This window comes from Carettochelys insculpta, chromosome 10 (genome assembly GCF_033958435.1).
Source record: "Carettochelys insculpta isolate YL-2023 chromosome 10, ASM3395843v1, whole genome shotgun sequence".
In the NCBI taxonomy this organism is placed as follows: Eukaryota; Metazoa; Chordata; order Testudines; family Carettochelyidae; genus Carettochelys; species Carettochelys insculpta.
This window is the reverse complement of record NC_134146.1, coordinates 18,250,005-18,268,732: the sequence shown is the minus strand read 5'-3', so window position 1 is coordinate 18,268,732 and position 18,728 is coordinate 18,250,005. Positions and strand designations below refer to the sequence as shown.

Sequence of the window (18,728 nt, the reverse complement as noted above, 5' to 3'; positions counted from 1 at the left end):
GGCCTAAGCATTTAGGAGGAACTGATGAAGCTGAAACTCAAGAAATGCATGAACAGTGATTTAGCTTACACTTGTTCCTAATCAAATAATAATCTGTAGTTTGGCAGTATCTTCAGGAAGCCTTCACAAGTAACCACAATATGTTTAAACCTGAAAAAGTACTGTAGTCAGTCTCTCAAAGGTCCCCCGCCACTTCCTTCTTAGAGTCAGTAAAGTCCCAAAGATTCTGATTACTCCATAAAATTTGTAGAGTTGGACCTCATATAATAGATGGAGATGCAGTGAGGCTCTGTGCGTGTTCAGAGAATGGAAAACTGTGGATGACCATGCAGATACTGCACTAAAAATGATGTGCACACGAGAAAAAAAAACAAACGATCACCTTGTTTATTTAAGTGTGTCATTAAGGCTAACTGTGGTAGCATCAGTCACTGATGGATTGTCTCCCATCAGTCATTATGTACCCCTGCGTTTCAGCGTCTCATTAGTATTCTTCTATCTGGCAATTAGCATGGCCATTTTGAAGTTTTTGGTAAGTGTAGACGTAGCCCATGTGTTGTAATGGAGAGCTGTGTCGAAATGGAACACAGTGCAGTACATGTTTCTTATTGAAAGGAAGTCTGCCATTTTTTTGAGTTGCTCTTGCAGTGACAGCTCTCCATATTTGTCCTGAATTGCCTGTACCTTACACTTACATCATCTGCACACGAGTATCAAACACCCACTTAGTGGCTTTGCTCTACTTGTGTTTCCCAGATTGCTGTTCTTTCTCTTCCTGATCACATCCTCTCTGTCTCTTTCTCCCATCATGCTTTGAGCCTCCATTCATGTTTCTCTATACATCTAACGCAGTCTCCAACTTATCTGCCATGCTCTCTGTCTCTGCCAGACAAGCACCTTATCTCTTCCTGTTCTTCCTTATAGCCCCTCTTAAAACTCACTTCCAGAAGTTCTTCCGTCCTTTTTTTCTTATTCTGTAAGCTACTTATCTCTCCATTGCCTCTTTTAAGTGAACCTTAACAAGCCACTGTTCCATACTGGTTGTGTATTGTTTGTCTTTGGGTTGGTGACTGTAAACTCTTTGGGTCTAGGAATAAGTATTTCTCTGAGGCTGTGTCTACACTGAGCCCTAGTGCCAGCAGTTTGATGCAAATAAAGTCTTGAAAATGCAAAATAATGTCTCGTTTAAATTTTCGTACAACTAATATGCATATTCATGAGGCTAATTTGCATATTTACAGCAGAACTCAAGCCGCATAGACATGGTTCTGCCAGCAAAAAAACCTCTTTGTCGGCAGTCCCTTATGCCTAGAAAAAGTCAGGTACAAGGGGCTGCCAACAAAGGATGTGTTTGCCAGCAGAGCCATGTCTACACTGCTTGATTTCTGCTGTGTGTATGTAAATCAGTCTCATGAATATGCACATTTACATGTGAATATGCAAATAGTCACTATTTTGCATTTTTGAGATTGCTTATTTGCATCAAACTGTCAGCACTAGGACTCAGGGTAGACACAGCCCAAGTGTAAAGGGCCATATGATGATATTGTTCAATATAAATAATTGGCAATATGATCATAATTTATAGATAGCTAGATAACAATAGATACGGTGTTGAAATATAATTCCAATAATAGTTAATGCATCCTTTTTGAAAGGGGAAAAGCACCCTCATACATTTTTATATTCATGCTTCTTTAAAGTGTTTCAGAAGTTCCATATTTATTGAATTGTTGTGGAATGTCTTGACATACAAAGTTTTCTCATTTTAATGAAAGCTTGGACAAGTACATACATATTCATTTCAATTTATGTTCCCTAGGAGTAACTTAACACATAAAAGACCTCTTTTGGACCAGACACACTTTTTTGTTATTTAAACCTCATGCTGTTGGGTTTTTGTGATGTGCTTGCATTAAACCAAGATATTCAAGTTGTGTTCTGGATGTTAAGCCCTTGATGGTTGCTCTCCTCTTACTTGCTGATATGTTTTTCAGTTGCACTAACTGGAGGAAATCCCAGTTCCCTATCCTCAGGGATCAAGCAAGATATTCCTGTTTCTGAAGCTGAAATCTGGGTTGGTTGGTTGGCTGTGGGTGCATGCCCAAGCTTAGTGGAATGACAGGAGGCAGCAGAATGTTGAAAACTGAGGTTTGCCAGTATGACTAAACCCAGCATAGTCCAGACATTAAAGAGCTGCTTTTCATAGGTGTTTAGCATTCACTGCTTTAACTGAAGTCAACAGGCACTTGTAGTACTCAGCATCTCTGGAATTCTGGCCCTGTGTCCTCACTAGCATATTTATCACAAGTGTTCTAATTACATTCACACTAAGAAACAAGGGCTCCAACACAAGGACTTTGGCAAATATGCTCCAATGCCTATTTCCAGCATTTGGTTTTATCATTTATATTTGCTAATACATTTTTTCTACCCCAACATCATACGTCCTCCTACTTCCCATTTCATGAAATAATGTTCTATTTAGATTTAGATTTTGGTAAAAACCCTTTTTAAGCAAATACTCATTGGAGCCAGCAGAAATTCTATGTGAGGACTATTGGATTATCCCCTCCATTGCTTGAAGAGGCCTGCCTAGTGATGCTTGCATTCAAGTGCATGGGAGTTTTAACACAGACTTCAGTAGCTTTGGACTGGTCAACTTGAATGTGTGCGATGAAATTTCTAATCTCATATCACTTAAAACTGGAGCTGTTTGGAAAGCTTTGCTGAAGAAAACCTTCCCTGCAAGAGGCAGTGGAACATCTATAGAAAAATAGTTTCTCTTTCTGACCAGCTAAACATTTCGGTCTGTATTTTACATGGAGCTCTGAGTTCAGCTATGTCTGCCTTGTGAAGAGCCAGCCACACTGAAATCCTTCCCTAAGTGAGTCCTTTTATGGTGACAGATTAGTAACTAGACCCCCTGAATTACCTATTCCCTTCAGTTCTATTGGAGACTTCTGCCTTTCAAAGAAGACATTCATGAATGATTGTCCTTTCACATGGTCCTTTATACTGAATTCCTAATAATAAGGCCAAGTGATGCAGTCCTGACACTTGCTTTCATAAGGACTACAAGATTACTCCCATAGTTAGGAACACAATATTAGTTCTGCTAGTGTTTATTTACAAGGAAGTTTGATAAATATCGTTTGTCTTAAGGGTAGGAAAATCTGGAAGCCATGACCAAGCAGTGACACTTTCTCACTGGTTCTGTTAGAAGCGCCATTCAGTATAAATTAACAGTTAATGTTGCTCTGAGTGAGAGATAATGAAACATAGTGAATCATAATTGCAGACTATACAGCTGATTTTAGACAGCTTGGCAGGAAACAGGTTTACTGTTTCCTGTTCCATTTGATGTGTTGTCAACTTGCTCATAAATATGTTCCCCATGTGACATCTCCAATGTTTTGCATCTAGTGTGACTCATCTGCTGGGCTGAATGGGCAATGCTGGTAACAGCTGAATGTAAGCATTGTTCTAATTAAGATGTCAGGCAGATTCTCATCGCAGTTACACCAGTTATTGTCCCAGAGAATCCCAGCGACTCCACTGGCATCTGTGGCAGTGCTCAGCATTTATACCAGTATAACTGACTTTAGAACACTGGAGATCAGATTTTGTCAGTAAGGCCAATGTGTGCGCTGGCTTTTAGGTCTACTCTAACCCAGATCTAAAGTATAGTCCATACTAGGAAAATAAGTCAATTTCAGATATGCAGTTCTAGCTATGGCAATTGCACAGCTAGAATCGATGTATTGGAAATCAACTTATTTGATCATCTTCACTAAGGAAGGTCCATGGGAATGTTTCTCCCATCAACCTCCCTTACTCCTAGTGATAGCGAGGAGTACAGGGGTCCATTGCCTACCCCAGAGAGATCGATTTTGTGCATATTTACCAGACATGCAAAATCAAACTCTGGGAGATTGACCCTAACCAGGCTGACCTACGCGGAACTTAATACAAACCCTCGGTTTCTGGAATCATTCTGACATAAGTAGGCACTGTACTTCCTGGAGCTTCTACGATGGGTAACAATGCATTGCTTCTTTTGGGAGATCACTGACCAATTCTCTGTTAAATCTTAATGGGGTTGTTCAAAACTCTAAAGAAAGTTAGTAACTCTTCACTAAACTTTATAGAATTTTTCCATAAGGCTGTAATTTCTTTAAAAAAAAACACAACCCAATTGAATAAAAGAAAAACCATAGTAATGATTTAAGGAGCTTGAAAATTAAACAGAAGTTTGCCAACCAGACAGTTCATTGAATGAAAATGAAAACTACTTGTATTTAATGTGTTTAGTTGATGTAGTTACTGCCCACATTTGAATCTTATTTAAGGTACAGTATTAATCTTTCAAGTAATAAAACACATGTGATACTAATCAAAATGTTCTTCCAAAGACTTTTGTTCAACATACCAAGATGTGTTTTCAGAGACACTGTTAACAGCTTGACAAATTCAGGCCAAACAATTTATACCCCTTTTGTTTTGTTTTGTTTTGTTTTGTTTGCTAACTCTGTATTTATTTGACTAGAGAGCCTTGTGAATGTGAATGTTCTTTGCCGTCAACAAGGCAAGTTGATTAGTTTTGGTTATTAGGAAGTTTCTTGCCCCCTCTTCAAGATCAAGAAATCATAAGTGAAATCCAAAAAGGAGACATGTAAATTAAAAACACATGCTGAACCAAAGAGGAAAAAAGCTGTCCAGAGTGCAAAACACCACAAGAGTCTAACAGGCAGTACTGCAAGAACATTCTTGGGCTGTCCAAAAAAGCCTACCAAAATCACATCTAAAAAGTGTAAGATGTTTTCCTGGCATGATAAATGTCTTAGGGCAAAACTGTGGTTTTTAGGCACATCTTTAGTTAGGCCTTGAGAAGAACTGAATACTAGTAGCTACTTCCAGATGCTTTGCTCTTAAAAGAGGCTCAATATTGTTTTGGGGAAATGTAGGCTTTTTTTTGCGTTCTGTTTTAGAGTGCGAGCTGGATGTTCCTCTATATAATCTAGCCCCACTGGCTAATGCAGAAGGCGTAGGGTTGGCGTGTGCTGCTGACTCTGGTCTGATCCAAAGTCTGTTGAAGTCAGTGGGGTTCCTGGTGGGTGCCAGGGTGTGATTCCTTTGCAAGATTAGTGCTATGGTCTTTGTGCACTGAACATGTCAGGCTTGGGATCATGCTTGGTGCAAAGTAAGGGGGAAAGTTTGTGCCCTTTCCCCTGTGGATGCTGACAAGTCAGGGCACAATTTAGCCCTGTTTTTTTCTTATGGGGTTAAATTATCAGTTTAATTTATTTTCAGGTAATTTATTAATAAAGTCTGTTGAGAATGCCAAGGGTCTGATCCTGATTCCCACTGGAATTCTTGGGCATTTTCCACGAGTATGAGTCACACAGTTGTGCTGCTGGGTGTAAAAGGGTACGAAAAATGGAAATACATAATATTACATTGATGGCATGAGTAAGCTGCAGCTCCCTTGGGGGATCTTTAATAAGAGGTAACAGAGACAGAATCTCTCCATCTGAGATCCGCTCAACATGGCAGCATCTGTGATTCTATTTATGCCAGCCCTGTTTTAAGTAAAGCCAAAGGATCATAAACCAGCTGAGGATCAGCAGAGCAGCTCACAAACAAAATCCTATCTTGCAATATCAGGTATGTTGGGACATGAGTATGAGCCATACTTCGGTCATGGTGGACACTAATTTATGACATCACTCTGTGTGTGTGCATGTGCCCGCATGTGTGTGTGTGTGTTTCCATCACTTTTACTTTCTTATTTACCCACTTTTGGGCCTCTTTTTAACTTTCTTCCTTTGTAAAAGCTAACAATCAATCATCAGTATTGTTCATTTTACTTTTAGGCAAAGCTCTTTGCTTATGGAGCCTAACACAAAGTCAGAGTAAGATTAGTCAGTTTTCCATTTTTATTGGCTTCTCCCTGCCACTGAAACAAACTAGTAACCTATTTCATTTCTCTTTGATGTTCTTATATGGAGAGCCTATTGCAAAGGGGAAAAGAATGTGAGTGTCGCTTTTCATTCACTCAGTCCAGCCTCCTCCACGTTCTTCTCTCCCTGTAAGTTTAAAACTCTCAGGATTAAGCATTAAATCGGTGATCACATGGTAGAGGAAGGATTAAATGCATCAGATTAATAGATTTTTGACCTGTCTAGTTATCTCTTTTGAACCTTGAAGGCTTTAACAGGTTAATCTGGTATTTAATTCTGTGCATAGTCTAGAATCTTAATAGGCAGAATATGATACTTGCAGCTGGAAGAAAAATTGAGCCAGCAGAGTGTTTTTTATTAAAAAAAACTATATCGTGAGTGAGGAATATCCATAGGTCACTGTAGTTTAAATAAATAATTCATTTAAAAGCTGTTGTAATCCGTGTTTGATTATGGACAGTCATCACAACTCTGAGGACCTAATGAGAAAGGGACAGGTAAGAACAAAACCTTCTCTAAAGGAACTGTAGACTTCTCTCCTTTGCTTCCACCCAAGTTTGAGTGCTATTTTCCCATTCCTCTGGAGTTTCTACCACATGGTGCCTGTGTTTCATGTACTCGGGGCTGTTGAATTTACTGGCTGCACAGTTAAGCATGTCATTTCCAAATAGCTTTAGTTAAACAACTGAAGTCATGTCTACACTTCTGGGAAGATTGACATGATCAGGATTGATCTTCCAGAGTCTGATTTTGTGTGTCTGGTGGAGATGCACAAAATCAATCTGTCTGGGGATGCCAGATGACCTCTGTGCTCCTTGCTATTGGAAGAAGTGAAGGAGATGGATGGGAGAAATGCTCCCATCAACCTTCTTCAGTGAGGACAGCCCAGTAAGTCAATTAGAGATACATCAATCCTAGCTACTCAATTGATGTAGCTGAAATTGCATATCTGAAATTGAATTACCAGCCTAGTGTAGACTAAGCCTGGGTTTGAATGAAGCCTGCCCCAATGACGTATTAGCCATATGCTGTTCCCTTTTGTGTGGTACAGTTTACATTGTCCTTTGTTAGATTATACTGAAAGACATTTGACCTAAAGCATCTATTTAAATGTCCTAAAAGCTTCCAAGGCATATACATTTGTCCTGTTCAAGTGCATTGTTTTATGAATCAGAAAAGTGCACAGGAGAATATGTTGTTTAGATGGAAGAAATCTTCTGATTTGCTTCTCTCCTGGGCTGAGTATGGAGAGATGTAGCAGCTCTGTTCACACATATACACAGCAATATAAGCATCAAACTGTATTTCAGAAATCAACTGGTGCATTTTTTCATTATGGTTGGGTCTCCACGAGCCCCTTCCTTTCGAAAGGGGCATGTTAATGAGCGGGTTCGAAAGATACTAATGAGGTACTGCAATGAATATGCAGCACCTCACTACCATAATGGCAGCTGCGGTGATTCGAAAGTGTGACTTTTCGAATTGCGTGCCACCCGTGGAGACGGGACCTTCCGAAAGGACACCCCCAGTTTTCAAAAGCCCCTTCTTCCTATCTGGTGTTCGGAAGAAGGGCTTTTGAAAACTGGGGGGAGGGTCCTTTCGGAAGGTCCGATCTCCACGGGGGGCACGCGATTCGAAAAGCCGCACTGTCAGATCGTCGTGGCCACCATTATGCTAATAAGGTGCTGCATATTCATTGCAGCACCTCATTAGCATCTTTCAAACCCACATGCCCCTTTTGAAAGGAAGGGGCTCGTGTAGACACAGGGTATATGTCTTATCTAGACACTCCATCAGCCTAGAATAAAGGAAGATTGGAACAAAGGAAAGAGAAGTTCACGTGCAAATTGTTTTGTGATTAAAGCTGTGACTACTTTAGGCGTCAGGATTTTTCCTGACTCTAAATTTCAATTGCTTAATTCAGAAACGACTTCTTGGTTCAGAAAAATGATGGTCTGATGAGAAAATCCCTGATTGATATGTGTAAGGAAAATGCTGGCCTTAAATGTAAAGTAGATTGGTACTGTTGAACAAGTGCATTACGTTCCTAGGAACTTGTTTTTCCACGTGTCGTCCATCCTCACACCTCTCATGGCCAAAGAGGTATGTATCTTTTTGGATTATATAGAAGATGCTCTGGCATGTTCTGTGCAGGAAGATGAAAAGATGCAGTGCACACAAAGTAGTCAGTATAGAAATGCAAAACAGACGAATTCTTTTGGGTTGGTGCAGTCGGGTATGGCTAGATGAATGCAGCAGATATATGTTCAAGTGGCATATGTGGGCCTCTGTTCTCTGTCACTGGGGCATCTGCAGGATGGTCTTAGTCCAGGCATGTGTTGGCCTCTGTTGAAGAACAGCATAGTCATGAAACTTCTTATGATAATTGGTAAATAAAGGTTGCCTGATCTTTTGTTAGAATGTGTTGTGCTTGGCTGGCACTTCTCTCACGTGATTGTTGGTTTCAAAGGATATCCTGAGATGATGATGGTGCCTCATCTAAGAGGTGTGACCCATTGTTGAACTGTGCACCTCCAGTTTCATCCAGTGTATGTTCTGTGGTGGGTTTGCTCTTCTTGCTGCTGGACAGCACTGCCTCCTACATGTTCTGGGGATTAGCTCAGTCAGGCTGATGCTCCTTCTAATGGTTACACCCCCATCCATTTCTCCTCTGAAGCCAGTCTTCGTATGGCTCCTCCCACACACCTAAATAGGCCCTCCTCTGACACACTAGTTTATCTGGCTAGGCTCTCTGGGCCCTCACCTCGGTTCTTACCTCCTGATAAGGCTCTTTGATTTCTTTCAAATGGAGCTCTCCCACCTCAACTGCCTCTTTTTCCTACAACGAGCATCTTCAGGGTCTCCTAGCTCCACAGAAACTTTCCCATTCCTGCCTCTTAAGACTCATCTGCTTCTGTTCTGCAGAATTCTGTGCTGCTCTTGCTGTTACCCGGAGACCTGCACCAGTCTTGTAAACACACTTGAGCATCCTACAGACTCTGCTCATTCTGATATCTGTTCTGCGTATAGCCTGAACCCAGCCCTTTCTGGGAGCAGCAGCTCTAGCATCCACCACCGTAAGGGACAACTTCCCTCTGCAAAGGAAGTCTGTACTGTAAGCATTTCTATTTTTGCCATTTTTCGGGGGTGGGAGTGTCTTCCTCCGTGGTGGCCCTTTGCAGCAGATCTCAGCTGCCCTACTGAGTCTCTGTCCCTCACTTTGCCATTCTTGTCAGGCACCATGTATTCCTCACTGCTTATGTCAGATGTAACTATCCTGCCTGTGTTCTCCACCAGATGAGAGAGTGTGCGCTACTCACTGCTGGAGAGAGCCACTTCCTGACAGTTCTGGTGATTGGCCTGACCAAGATAATGTCAGAGTCCTGCACGGGTGCAAAATTTATATCTGTCTAGGTTTGTATAAATCCGTATCTGTGAAGCTGTAGGCCTCTGTCAGGAACCGCAGCAGTGAAAGCAACAGCAGGTTGTTCTGTGCCTCCCAGGAGCCACCACCCAGCCCAGATTCTCCTCTGGTATGCGGTACACTTCCAAGCCCCACCCACTGATGTGGGCACAGGTTCACTGGCAGCCGTCCTGCTCACACTAATGTGTGCAAGAGGCTCAAGTGCTCTCAGACAGGTTACACGGATGACTGTGCGGAAGGGACTCCTGCCTGGAAATGTGAGAGATTGCACATGCTAACATTACCCAAGACAGCTGTTGGTGATGCCTGCCCCAATGGATAGAACAAGTTTGGGAGTGGTATAGCCAGGCTGGAGGAGCTGCCCACTGAGTGCTGGCTCTTTGGAGGATGAGCCCAATGTATTGTTGCTTTTGCCATGCAGTTTCCAGTGGAGCCGTGCAGCTCTGGGGATACTGACTTACCCCTGTGGATATTAGTTTTTGTATCTGTGCAGAGCTCAACCCATCAGTTTCTTTTCTTCAGTCCCTTTCTTGCTCCAGGAACCTCCATATGTTTTCTGTGGACTCTGCTCTGTGGCCTGGTCACTATTGTGGTTTCCCCTTCAGGGTGGTGGGGGATCAGGTGGCAGGGGAAGGGAGTATCATGGTTCTTGGTGTCCAGCAGTCTCTTCTCTTCCACTGCCTCACAGTACCGCTGGCAAGAGAACCTGAGCACACCGTCTATTCCAGGGTGTAGCTCAGAGAACCACTACGCAGCATCCAAGATCTGTTTCTTGCACCGTGCTGCCTTTCCTGGAGCTGCTTCTCCATCTTCAGGTTTACCTCACTCTTCTGGGGTTGTTAGTCTTTCTGTTCCTTCTTCCCAGTGAATAACCTGAGGCAGCTCCTCTCAGCAGCCTTCAAACACATCTGTCAGCAAGCGACTAGAGACTTCTCTCTGCTTCCAATTTCCTGTCTCTTGCAGAAGCCACACACATCACACAAAGGTGAACTTTTCTCCAATTAGCTACCTCCCGCCTAAAATTCCTCTCTTTGCTGCCTAGCCAATTGCTCCCATCTAGCCTAATTCAGCATTTTTAGGGCCATTGTGGGTAATGCCCTGCATCATGTTGCCCTGACTCAAAATCCTGGACTTCAGCTATTACTGTCCTGGCATGCACCTGAATGTCAGAGGTTGGCTGTCTTTCGGCATCTTCTTTTTCCTCCCTTTAGCACATGTGTGCAGGCATTGAGCACAATCTCTTCTGTGTGGCTTTACCATTACATCTGATTCTTGATCGGCAACATATACGTGCTTACATCCCTGGCCTTTACCTGAGCAGGGACTGCTAACTGTGAACCGGGGCAAGACATGGTGGTTTTACAAAATACACAAGTAGAGACTAAGCGGAGATCACTGCTTCTAACATGTGGCAAACTCAAAGTGCGTTGACTTTCCATTGACTTGGCTGGGTTTTCAATCAGGCTTTAAAGGAGAATTTATAGTGCACCGCCCTCCCATGGTATTGAATCCAGATCCTGATCACCTTGTCTCCTGAACTGTCTTGTGATATGGCCAATTGATCTAAACCTCTACATTATATTCAAAATTTCATTGCCCTTGGCCAGTTAATTTTAGAATAGTGAAATTTCCTATTACAGCCCGAAGCTGAGTTTTTGTTAGTTTTTTTTTTATTTCCCCCCATCCCTTCTCCCCCAGTGGCTCCATAAGGAGCAGGTTTTTTCCCAGGAGAGTGAATGAAGAATACATTTGTTCCCGTGTGGGAATTGTGGTTTTTAATGTATCTGTGAATTGTATTCTTACACTTCATTTGTGAAACCATATATACAAGAATCTTTCAGGAATCTCAGACCATAACAAAGGTAACAGCATGGTGTTCTTTGTTAAAATTGGTGGGATTTGTCATACAAAATGACTGTGGGATTTTTTTGTTTTGAGTGAAACCAGACTGGGATGGTGTTTCATTTGTTTTGCTTTGTTTTGTTTTCTTTCTAGACAGCTTTACTTTTCAGGATCTACCCTCTTGGTCTTCGCAAAACAAAGCAGGCAGTCCTGTAGCACCTTAAAGACTAACATCCTCTTGGTCTTGTAAATGAAAGCATCTTAGAAACCGAATCAGCTATTGCTATGACCACTTGTGGGGCTGTTTATGAATCAGATGTGACACTTTAGTGCTGTATTTTCCATCTGAAAAGGGGTGAAAATCTTCTTGAGTTCTCTGCAATGATTACATGAAGAGACTCAAGTCCTTTCTGGGAACTACTAGTATGTTGCCTGTTTTTCTAATATGGTGTACTTGCACATAATGCATACCATTAATATTGATCTAGTATTATATTTAACTTAATGGTAAATGTTCTTCCCATAACTTATCTTAATATATGTTTGTGTTTAATGCTATGTAATAGTAAGAGTGTATTTAAATCTAAATAATCTGAATAATGTACTTATATAGGATAATAAAGGCTCTAAAAACATTTGTTTTTAGTTCCAATGTTGGATTTATGCATTTCTGGTATATACATGAGGAAAACTCAGTAAGCGCTATCCTTTCCTTTGCATTAGGATGCTCAAATAATTCTGTTCTTTATCCATTAGAATTAGGCATCGACTAAAAGCCCCTTGAATTCTATGGAAGTCTTTCCATTAAATTCACTGGGCTTTGGATCTGTAGAATTTTTCTTATAGCAAACTGTACTCAAAGTAAAGATTGAAAAATCAGCAGCTCTCTGCATGTTCCATATAGATCAGTGGTGCCCAAAAGGAATGTAAGGGACCGCCACAGCCCTCTACCACCTTCACCCACTAGGCGCCACTCCCCCAGGGCCAGGTGCCACTGCCCCCCCTCCCAGAAGACTCCCAGTGAGTCTTCCCCTATGCCCCAGATTACACACTGAAGCCTTCCTGCAGCTTACACACTGAAGCCTTCCTTCCTGCCACACAAGCCACCCTGGAACACAGCTGGAGCCTGCTGGGGCCGGAGGAGCCACCTCTGCGGTTGCCACCACATGCTTGTCCCACCATGTGGCGGGGAACATGCGTGGAGTAGCCAGAGGGGCACCCCATGTGTGCAGCTCTCCTGAGCTGCACTTTGCCACCCTGTGCTGCTTGTTCATCGCTTGTGAACGGGGAGCAAATTGGATGCTGCTGATACAGATTAACAATGAGATTACAGTTTTAAGGTGTGCATACATGGTTGTACATTTTCATCTCACTGCATGTACATATCGTATGTTATTTAGCATCATACATTTGTATGGAAATTAACATGAAAGGAAAGTTGTAAAGTAGTGAGTAAAGAGAAAAATGTTGGAGAAGGGTTGAAACCAGCGCCCACGCTGCTTATTTGTCCCATATGTGTGTTTCTTAGAATTTCCCATGTTGCTAGGTTGGATCTCCACTGTCCCCAGCATAGGCCAATGGCAAAGTCTGAGCCAGTATTTCTAAAAAAGTTACTAATATTAACATTGTGAAGGCTGTGTGGTAACTCTGCATCACATTCAGCAACAAGTTATTTATGTGGCCTTCAGATTGTCACTTCCTCATTTCTACTTGTGCTTGCCACATCATAGATTAGATTTGAACTTTTTCAGCCTATGTTCTTTTACTAGTTCAATACAGACTTTATAGACCTACTCTTGCACTTCGTACTCAGTCTGTACCTCCATTGAATTCAAAAGCAGTTATGATGAAGGAATGACTGACTCAGGATTCCAGGTATTGAGTCTTAGACTGTGGCCACACTAGCCATTCCTTTGGGAGGAACTAGGGTAATACAGCACTTTGGAATATGCTAATGATGTGCTGGTATGAATATGCAGCACCTCATTAGCATAATGGCAGCTGCAGGCACTTTGAAACTGCCGCCGCCTGTGTAGCTGGGGTCTTTCTCATTGGCCCCTTGATTTCGAAAGCCCTTTCTTCCCATTTGGTTTTGGGAAGAAGGGGCTTTCAAAATTAAGGGGGGTTGTTTCAAAAGTCCCTGGCTACACAGGTGGCATGCATTTCAAAACCTGCAATTTCGAAATGCGTGCAGCCACCATTATGCAAAGGAGGCACTGCATATTCATACCTGTGCTTCACTAGCATATTCTGAAGTGCCACATTACCATAAAGTCCCTCTGAAATGAGGGGCTAGTATGGCCACAGCCTTACCCTCATATTTCTTTGCTTAAAAAACTCATAAACATTGGGGGTGAAATAAGCCATGTTGCTTTGATAGCTAGTCACAATGACTAAGGGTTTGAAGACATATGTCTTTCTAGCACAACTCTCTAGAGGGTGCCATATATTAACTTTTCAGTCCCTCATTCAACTGTTTACTGAAGAGCTGGGTGATGTGTTTTAAGTATAAAACAAACCAGCAGTCATGTAACACTTTAAAGACTAACAAAATAATTTATTAGGTGATTAGTTTTCATGGGGCAGACCCATTTCTTCAGATCTGGAGATAGTGCTGTGCTGGAAGTTTTCAGAGATCAAGAAGTGGGCTTGCCCCACGAGGGCTCATCACCTAATAAATTATTTAGTTAGTCTTTAAAGTGCTGCAGGACTGCTTTTTTGTTTTGTTAGGATGCAGACTAACATGGCCTAAGTATTTTTAGTAGTACAGGGTAAATTGGCTAGAAATTGAATTAAATTAAATGCATTTTGTTCAGCATGTTATTCACTGTATAGTTAATAAATTCCTATGTGATAATTTTATTTGTATTATACAGTAATAAATATTAATTGCAAAACCTTAATGTTTTATCCAAGGGCAAAAGCAAAATATAAAGTTAAATTAAAGTGATTATGGATGGCATAGAGACGACCTTGGTCTGTCAATGAAGTAAACACATATTTATACATTAACACATAAGCTTGTGTGTTGACACACAATACATAAGCTTGACTAGATGGGTGAAAAGACATCGACTGTATCTACACTAGCCTCTCTGAGCAGGGAATAGTAATGAAGTGCTGTGATGAATATGCAGCTCCTCATTAGACTAATTCTCCCCGTGGCAACTTCGAAGTTGCAGACTTCGAAGCACTGGCATGCCATGTAGCCATGGCACTTCAAAATACCTGCGCAACTTCGAAGTGCCCTTACTCCCAGAAAGTAAGTGTTCTTACTTCCAAAAAGTGCCAGCTTCGAAATGCCCTTACTCCCAAAATATAAGTGTCTCTACTGCCAAAAAGTGCTTACTTCAAAGTGCCCGTACTCCCAAAAGTACTTTGAAGTGCCTGTGGCTCCATGGCCGTGGGTAATATAATTCCATATCCAATTTGGATTCCAGATGTGTTGAACAAGACATGGTCAATTTAGTGTGCACAGATCCGCATAGTAGCCAAGGCACTGAGATACCTACATACAGCATTTTTATTCAAGCTGTCTCAAACTACAGTTGGTTAGCTTCATCATAATGAATATTTCTTTGTCTGTTTTAGAGTTATATAAACATACTTTGATTTTTTTACAGATTTATGGAATATTTGATGAATAGATTCTATGAATAGTAAAAAATCTCAGAGGAGTAGCTGTGTTAGTCTAGGACTTCTAAAACAACAAGCAGTCCTGTGGCACGTTAGAGATTAACCCCTTTTTTAGGCCATGTGTTTTCTTGATGAAGTGGGTTTTACGCACGAAAGCTCATCACCTAGTAAATTTCTTAGTCTCTAAGGCTATGTCTACACTACAGCGATCCTTCAAAAGAAGTTCTTTGGGAAGCTCTCTTCTGAAAAATCTTCTTTCAAAAGAGCATGTCCACACACAAAAAAGCAGATTGAAAAAATCAGTTTGCTCTTTTGATAGCATCTACGCAGTTCCTGCTCTTTCGAAAGAACAGGAGAGGCACTGAAAAATTCAGCACCATGAGGAAAAAAAAAAGGCCCCCGAGGCATCTACACATTTTTTTTTCTGAAATAATATTTTGGAAAAAGGTGCTCTTCCTCATCTGGGAGAAAAAGGGGGCTGCCAGAAAAAATGCTGCATTCTTCCAATTTAATATCGAAAGACCGCATTTTGTGTGTAGTTGCTTTGTGGGAATTTTTGAAAGAGCCCTGGCTTTTTCGAAACAACTTGCAAGTGCAGACGTAGCCTAAGGTGCCACAGGGCTGCTTGTTGTTTTAGATTCTATGAGTAAATTTCCAGCTTTGGATTGTTTGCAAACCATTCTCTGTGGCTACAGTTATTTATTTTAAACTCAGAAATAGTGGAGGGCATTGCAGGCAATAACTAGAGCTGTCATTATTGTAGTCCCATAAGACTGTTTGAAAATTGCAGACTGTGCAGAAATAGTGTTTGTCTAAAGTATTTCAACTTTTCTTTTTTCAGTCCCACCGCACTTTGTCTGTTTTGTTGCATGAGAGTTGCTGCATGCAACAAGCCTATATAAAGTTAAAAACTTTGTTCTTCTTCATTCTGGCCTTAGAAGTAAATCATTTCATAATGGAGCTTTCTGGATAGTACCCCATAGGACAATACTTTCTAGGCTGTTTTCTGTTATGTGAGACTGTACAGTGAACTTAAGAACTCAGGCTACCCATTGGTGTTCTGATGGCATCTTCTTTTTCTCTGTTTTAGGAGATTAGTGAGCTTCACTTCTAAGCAAGCCAGCACAAATGTTCCATCACCTACACAAAGCAAGTAGCTAAGTTTATAAATCCACATCCTGTGGATCTTAGTTAGAAGCTGAATGTATTCTTATCAACGATCTTTTGGTATGAGCTTACCACTTCATGTCTCTCTCTCGGCTGTAAACCTCATGTCACTGTCATTTCCTTCCTGAATGTGCATGCTCTTTTTACTGCGAATGTATTGACTGAATTTAGGCATTGAATGTACTTACATAAATGGGCTGACTACTGTAGTCTTCATTGGGAAAAACTGCAGATGTCAACAGGAGTTTGTCTCGAGCCCGTGCAACTGAATGGGAGCTGTGGTCTCAGGTGCATCATAGTGTGTGGAAATTTGCACAGTCGTCACATTGCTGAGAACCTTGGGTTAATGGAAACATTAATGAATGAATGCAGGAGAGGAGGAATAGATACGTATATCACTGAAGACTTAAAGTTGGTAGAACTTCATATGGGCTGATGCTGTACAATGGGGAAGATAGATCTATATTTAGATTACTATATATTTAGTCTACTACTATATATTTATATATATATATATATATATATTTAGTAGATAACTACTAACAAATAATACAATATTAATACGAAATATTAATTACAAACCTGTGATAGCATCTGAAAATTATTATAGTTAGGGCTGCAAAAGTATTCATCAAAGAACAGTAGAAATAAAGGATTGTGCAGAAGTGAGGATGCTCACCTAGGACACTGGGAGAGTCTATATGAAAGGTATTCTATAAATGTAGTGCTCAAAAATGACAGTGTGGCTAGTACGAAGGTGGATGATAAAGACATTCTGAGAAAGTTGTGTAAGCAGACCTGGTGGTATTTTGCAGTAAAGAATATGGAAAATCTCGGTTTGGTCAGGGGAAAACAAAAGAAATCACCCATTTATAGCTATAAAAAATAAAGACTCAAATTTTACAATCTGAATTCAAATAGTCTTTATCCTATTAAAGTGCTGGAACTACGGATGCAAGGGGTCTGTAGCATCCCTTGGCTTGAAGTGGTTTCCATTATATACAAGGTTTACAGTTTGTTTCAGTGCCTCTCAGCACCCCCCACTATAAAAAATTGTTCTTGCACCTCTGCTGAGAACTGCTTAAAGCCATCTTCCAGGAGCATAGTAGCCTGAGGTACTGTGAACCCTTCTCTCCAGTTGATTTTGGCGGTCAGATTGAAACGTTATCAAGATCTGAGCGTGATCTGTGTTTTTCAGACTCAGTTCCTTGATACAAGATAGGAATGGAGGTGTCTCTCTTTCAGCTCTGCTTGCCTACCTGATACTCTGCAGACCCAGTAAGAGAAGCAGTTCTGAACATTTTCCCCTTAAATAAGCTGTGATTCCCTCACGCTGAGCAGAAACATAATCACTGAGGCTATGTCTACATTACAGTGATCCCTCAAAATAAGTTATTCCAGAAGATCTCTTCCAAAAGAACTTCTTTAGAAAGAGCGCGTCTGCACACAGAAGAGCGTATCGAAAAAATTGACCTGCTCTTTTGATAGAGAGCATCCCTGCAGCCAGCGCTCTTTCGAAAGAATGGGCCAGGGATCAAAAAATCTGGCTCCATGAGGATTGTGCTTTTAAAAAAAAGGGTTCCTGAGGCATCTACACACAGTTTTTTTTGAAAGAATCTTTCGGAAAAAGGTGTTCTTCCTCATCTGGGAGAGGAAGAGGGTTGCCGGAAAAAGGGCTCCATTTTTCCGACTTAATGTCGAAAGAATGCATTTCGTGTGTAGATGCTCTGTGAGGTTTTTCGAAAGGGCCCCGGCTTTTTTGAAAAAACTCACTGGTGTAGATACGGCCACAATGTCCCCAGTGACTTCAGCTTATGTAGCAAGGGACTAGTCATCCTTGGGCAGTGCCTGATGTCGCACAATTGCATGTGATGGAAGTTCTGCCCTTGGCTTCAACAAGATCAGACAATGTTCATAGATGGAACAAAAATTTAAAATATACCTCTGGGGCTGTCTTATTTTGATGGCTATGATGCATTTGTATGTACAGCCATTGTATCACAGGATTTGAGGGTTCCTTCCTTAGATCTGCTGTGCTTTAGCAAAATTTTTCTGAAACAAAGTCCTTTTACTGTGTCTTTGCTTTTATTTTCCCAGATTGTGAACATACTTTGGAATCCTAGTTCAAGGCTATTGGCTTAGTGACTTCTGTGTTTTGGGATCATGATTTTATTTTATTTTATTTTATTTTATTTTTCATTTCTTAAGAGTGGAGGACAAAGGGTGAACTTACTACACTCGTACAGTATGTAGAATGATACCTTGCTTCACAAGTAAGCCTAGTGAAATAATGGAACCTCTGGTAGAGGATGGGCCTGAGTCAAAGTTGGTTGAAATAAATGGAGATCTTCAATCTCATTGGGCTCTCTATGAAATCAAACTTCATAAAAATCCCATTCAGCCCTTGCAACTAAATAGTGTGTGAGCAAAAGAAATTACCATCCAAGAGCACAAGAGAGCCCTTAGCAGCTCCCAAGGCAGTACAGTACAGTACAGTACAGTACAGCACAGCTCCAAACAGCCAGTGCGCAAGCTGTGCAGAAAATAAACCAGACACACCTTGATGCTGTTGCAGTCAGAGTTAGAAATCTGTGTCCCACAGTTGCCAAGCGTATCTTGTGTGTGGTCAAGGTGTCAACTCCAGTACTGGAAGAGAATGGGGACTGATGAAAATATAAACAATACCACTGATAGCA

At 41.2% G+C, this 18,728-nt stretch overlaps 1 protein-coding gene across 2 annotated transcripts in view; it reads left to right on the top strand.

Annotated features, from left to right (window-relative positions):
- DOCK10 (dedicator of cytokinesis 10) overlaps window positions 1-18,728 on the top strand; it is a 245,706-nt gene that overhangs the window by 11,704 nt on the left and 215,274 nt on the right. The gene's annotated exons all lie outside the window — the stretch shown is intronic.